This window comes from Papaver somniferum, chromosome 7 (genome assembly GCF_003573695.1).
Source record: "Papaver somniferum cultivar HN1 chromosome 7, ASM357369v1, whole genome shotgun sequence".
Taxonomy (NCBI): Eukaryota; Viridiplantae; Streptophyta; class Magnoliopsida; order Ranunculales; family Papaveraceae; genus Papaver; species Papaver somniferum.
In genome coordinates this window covers 266,356,280-266,362,279 of record NC_039364.1, presented here as the reverse complement: position 1 = coordinate 266,362,279, position 6,000 = coordinate 266,356,280, and positions in this window count along the sequence as shown.

Below are 6,000 nucleotides of genomic sequence, written 5' to 3'. Positions count from 1 at the left end.
TCTTTCGAAAATCCATCTAGCCGATTGTTCTGAACATCTAACACTATCATAAGAAACTGAGGGCCTCAGATTATGATGCCTCAAGAATCCTATTAGAACGTAAATCGATTCGAAGCTAAGAGAAGCTTTCCAAGAGAATCCTTGACCCCTTTCAGAAATTTCTATTTGAGAAGAATCAATACGAGTGCATACTAGAGTTTTGCGTTCTATCTCTAACCTTCGAATCAGAGACCCCATAGAAGTAAAATAATAGTTCAATACCAAAGAGAGGTGGGAGAAGCTGAAACTAAGAACTCTTCAAGAACAACCTAAGACAAAAGCTCCAAATAGAAGAAAGTCCACCAAACATGGCCTAAGCAGCTTGGGACTAGAAATCCTTCACGTTAAAGCCAGACCTCAGTTTGAACCAGATAATGATTAAGAGAATGAGGTGGGTTTCCTGCCATTATAAAGGAGACAAACAGCAGGCTAATCTGAACAGCTCCCAGGAAATCCCGGCCCCAAGGGGAAGGAATATCAAAATACTCCGTCCTTGGACAACGGAGAAGTCAGGAGATAACACTCCCCGGAAGACTCGGCCCCAAGGGGAAGGAAACTCAACAAGCTTCCGTCCTTGTGCAGCGGAGAAGTCAGGAGGCTACGGTCAGTTCAGAAGAACTAGAAGAAGCACCAGCGAAAGAAAAACATCTTGGAAAAATTCTTGAAGATTGAAAAAAGGGTGATTGAAATCTCATCGGAGAAGATGAAAGCTGAATTTCTCATAGGCACAAACCCCAAGACAGAGAGGAGAGAGGTGATGTACCTCAGCTTGTGACCTGACGTTCAGCAAAAAGATACTTAAGATCAGCATCTTCCGAGTCTTTCAAGAACAAATTTCAATATAAAACATAGCCCTGCGGAGGAAATAAAGCTCTTTTGGTTTCTTGTACTCGCCTTCAAACCTGTCATGTGTTGTGGATGTTTATGTTCATGTTATTAGTCTGGAGTGTATAAACAAGCTTCAATTTCGTTGATAACCGAATATGGCTTAAACCTGAACCTCTTTTGCAATTGTGTATTTTGACTTACTGAGTTCTCGTTTTTTAAGAAACTTAAGGGATTTGTAGTACGCTGTGAAAAACCAGGGATGGACTATATCTGACAAGTGAGTGTTACTCTTATCATATGTCCTGTCTCACAGTTGGTCAGTGAATTCTTTCTGAGAAGTTTTTGGTGTGAAATTGAAAGGGCAGAGGATGGCTCATGTGCAATTGAATACTTTCAGCTTCAGTCTCTCTTTGAAATAGTTTTGTATTCTGTTAATCGTAAGCAATAATGATGAATAGGTCCAATAGCTTGATACTTGCTTATGTTTTGTGGTTGAAGTCCCGTGTACGAACCGTTAGATCAAAGTATAAAGTATCATATACAAATTCTAATCCAGTTTCTTTAAGTGAAAACCAAATCCTGCAAGCGTGTTTTCAATTGATCAAGCGCTTCCAGGAAATGAATCCAGGCTTCTCTGATTAATCTAACCATCAAGTAAACTCGTAGACCAATTTATGCGAGATAGATTTCATTTTTTCTGCAAAATCATGTGTTTGCTCCTCACAAGACTAGCTGTACCGAAATCCATAGTAATTTGCCATACACACTTTGTTTTGATCCCCTTCTTTTCCATGCCAGCACTTTTCATATTTTAAGATTTTCGGAAAACTGACTTGGATCCTGTTGTGAAGAAATCCTCCTAGTATTTTCCAAATTCAAGTCCGTAGTTGCTTCTGTTGTACTGCAATTAAGAGCTTATGAAAGTTCTACTGTTGTACTTATGAAATCTTCCTAGTATTTTCCAAACTGACATAGAATATGTGACATGATTTTGCTTCGTACTTATGAAAGTTTGAATTTTACAGTCATGGTTGGAATGACTCAAGCATTGACTACCCAATTTAAGAGCTGCCGTCTACTGCTAGGAAATGTTTGGCACAAAGATCTGTCTATCCTATAACTTCACATTCTGAGAAAACGTAGGAGCAAGAAGAGATCCCGGAGTCAAATGTTGTAGCAAATCACATTCAATTAGCCAATGTCGAAAGTTCTCCCTTTTTTACCACCAAGGAATCCATAGAAGAGAACGAACAACATCTGAAGTTGTCGTGTTCTTACTCTATCTAGATTCTACAAACCAGATTGGATGTTCTTCTGGTTCGTACCCATTTTTGTCAAAGTATCCCTCAAGCAAGGCAGCTGATCAGTCATCGAAGAGCATGTGTTAATAATGCAGTCAGAAGTATGAATCATTTCAAAGTTTCCCCTGGTGATGTTATCTCACTTCAAAACAATGAAGTGGTCAGTGCAGAAATTCGGAGATCTCTTTTCTGCTCCGTGGTCAATGTTATGGGTCAAGTTCAGAATCAGCCCATCCGATTGGGGAGAAGAACCAAAGTAGAATGGTTACACCTACTCAAAACCAAGGTAAGGAGTCGTACACTAATGGAATCAGATTTCTAAATTTCTTATATCATTTTGTTTCTTCTTACAGTTGAAGAACAATTCATTGCGTGGGGGTTGAGGGTTTATATCTGGAATTCAGAGTGGATGTAGTTTTTTCCTTGTTTTCTGTTCATTTGCTTTGTTTGGGTTAATCGTGTTTTTTTCAGATTCATGGGTAGTAAAACCAAGAAGTGGAGTTATTAATGGAAATTGGTCTGTAAAGAGATCAATTCATGCAACTGGGTATTCATAGTTTCTTACTTTATAACAATAGAAATGCAAATTTTGGATTTGGGTCTTCTTCTTTCTCGGCCTAAATTTCATCTTCTGCTAATTGGCTCTTTTAGGTTCAGCGTGTATGTATTCGGGAGACTACATATTATGATGTATATTGGGAGTAAGTAAGAGTTCAAGTGCATCCTACATCAAGAAAGCTTATTATGCTGTAAAGTTCTTCTCTCAAAGCCTTCAGTTGTTGTTACACTTGGAGGAGTCAAAGCGTACTGTCTTGGTAATTCCTCCTTTCATATTGAAATAGAAACACTGCTGTTTTTTGTTTTTTTGCATTTCAGTCTTGTAAATGTGTTTGTTAAGCATGATGGACTAATTAATCAGCATAGAATTTTCTGTTAATGAAATAAATACACAACTCCTTTAGAACCCCTCAAGCAATCAGCTCGAGCAATTTTAAGCTTTCGTGAAGTTTAAACCAACGGGAATTATCACCCCCATGGGGATTACTTCATTTTACAGTCACAGACCGTTCCAAGATAACAACAAAATGAAAAGATTTTTTTACAATTGCATATCCTGATTCACATTCAAAACTTTATATCTCATCGTCGAACTAGTCATGCTTCAACAGACATGTTTCCTTCACAAGTTCGAGAGACGCTTCACATTCCCCTCAATCTGAGATTTTTTGAGAGACTTGCATTCCATTTGTATAATTTCACCTGGCGGGTTCTCAATTTTGCAAAAAACGTGAGGATGCCAAAATGAAAATACTGCAAGGCTACAGAAATTCCTACTTAGCTTAGTTGCATCTTTTCTTTTCTGGATGTTCTGTTCAAGTGTTTTGGTTGTCAACTCTTGTCATCTATCTATATTATATGCTCAAAATAGTTTTTTAGATGCATAAAAAGTTTTTTTGATGCATGCTACCAGGCCTACAATAGACAAACATGATTTTTTACCTGATATAATTCATGTCACTTTTGATGCTATGGGGTTCGGCAGAGAACCTTAGAGAAGGAATATACATGCATATGGTAGGGAGATCTTAAGTTGTCTCAACTTCATGAATTAACGACGATGAGAGGTTGCTGTTCGACAACATCCAAAGGTTTTCAATGTGTGGCTATTCTGCTGTTGCCATCTAATGTTGCTTATCTTCTCTGATGAGACAGTTTTATATTTTTTCCCATGTTTCTTTTCTTTCTCTTGGTATGTTTAGGTAACAAACTCTTTTTTCATATTTTCAGGGTTATGTACTGCTTAATGAATTTTTTTTGTCAATATTGTTCTGCACGTTTGTGTTAGATACCCAAATGCAATGGAGTTGTTTTTTTTCGCAGTCTGGATCTTTTTTTCAATTGTAATCCTAATATCAGAGTTTGGTTTAAAGGGTTAAGTATAGAATGCTTTAATAGTGGGATTTCACCAACAATGCCAAGTTCAACAGTATGGCCAGGCCAGACAAGTCTCGGCCATTCAACTCTACTGCCTCCAGAATACCTCCTTGAGTTGCAAACTCAAACAAAGCCAATTACCCTTAAAGTTCTCCATCAGTGTAACCGACTCGTAGGAGTCGGTGAGGAATTCTAACAACCGAACCATCCGATAGTTGAGATTTTAAAAGATAAAAATCGGTAGACACAAGTTTGTTAGTAATTAGAAGTCGACTAGATTAGGAAATCGGTTTTCCGTTTTCGACTGGGAAACAGAAATCTTAATTAACTTCTATATCCCTCATTCTGAATCTATAAAGCATGTTTTGTGCACAAGCACAACCCAAAAAGAACTCGTCATAATCATTAATCTCAATCTCACATACTGTAAATAAAATGGAGTCAATTTGTATCGGGTCTTCAAATCTCATCAACATTGGATTGTCAATCTCAACAGCATCGGACCATGGAATCTCAATGTTCACCATGGTTAGTGTTCTCCTATACCTCTCAACTTTTTTTTTTTTTTTAATTCCCGGCACCTGCATATAATTAATTCTAGCTTTAATTTCTGTAAAACAAACTCTGAATACTTATATTAAAAAATTCATGGTTGTTACATGCATTGTTCACTAGTTATGCATGAGATACCAAGAACAGGTTGATTTTTTATGTAAATGATTCGTTAATTTTTGTGTGCGTTGTCGTCGTCGTTAATTCGCTACTGATTCTATCCAATCCTCTTGTTATACAGATACAATTTCATCCTCTTCTTCTTCAAGTGTCAAGACCAACATCTCTAGCACCAACCCAATGCCAAAGGATCTTGATGATGAAGCGAAGTTGGCTAGGCTTCCATCTGGTTCAAAATTCAAACCAACAGATGCAATATTGATTCATTACTACCTCGCCAGAAAGAATTTAGCAGAAGCATTACCCGCTAACAGAATGAAAGAAGTGCTCGATTTCTACGACCATCATCCTAAAAAGCTTACGCAAGATTACAAGGGGTATGAACCAAACCATTGGTACTTGTTTACACGAAAGTGCTATAGGGAAAAAGCAGTAGTTGTAGGCAACCTGGCGCAATGCACTGCAGTAAGAGGCAGCGTGGGTAACATCAACAGGGTTCGGATTCGTGTTGCAGGTCCAGGCTTTTTGGTTGTCAACTACACCGCGTAGTCCGATCTGTTCGAGCGCAGACTCAACAATTTCAATTGGACGCAAAGATACTTGGGTCTATCATGAAGTCCGGGATCGTAAAGCACATAGAACTGAGTATGTCATGCAAGAATACACCACGACGACAGAGTATGAAAATGTGAAACTCCTTTTCATCTTTATATTGCAAATCTGCATAGTGCCTTAAGTACTAAGAATAAGATTAGTTAGTATGCAGAGGAAATGTACACGTTGGACATAGATTTTTAGCCGTGACATGATTATACGATTACAGGAATTCGAAAACTATTTTGCTTCTAGAGTAACTGATTTGCAAGATCAACCTAACCTTTTTTTGCGTTGAATAGCTCATCCTTATTTCCCAACTGCTAGTCATAAGTACACAACTCACACAGATTATTTGGGATTTTTTGTCTACATTTTGTTGGTCTTATGACTACAAAATCTTTTACTTTTTAAACACCAAATTGTCCACTATATTGAAAACAAGAATGAAATAAAGATCTCAATAAACAAATGCGCAGTACTTAATAATCATCGTCAGACACTAGTACTACCTAATAGTATGTAATGGATTTGGATCCCTCGCTATTACTCTGATTCCTCTGGTAATGCATCTATTATGTCTTTCTGTTGACTTGTACTAGTAATTTTCATGTTGAACCTCATTAAACAT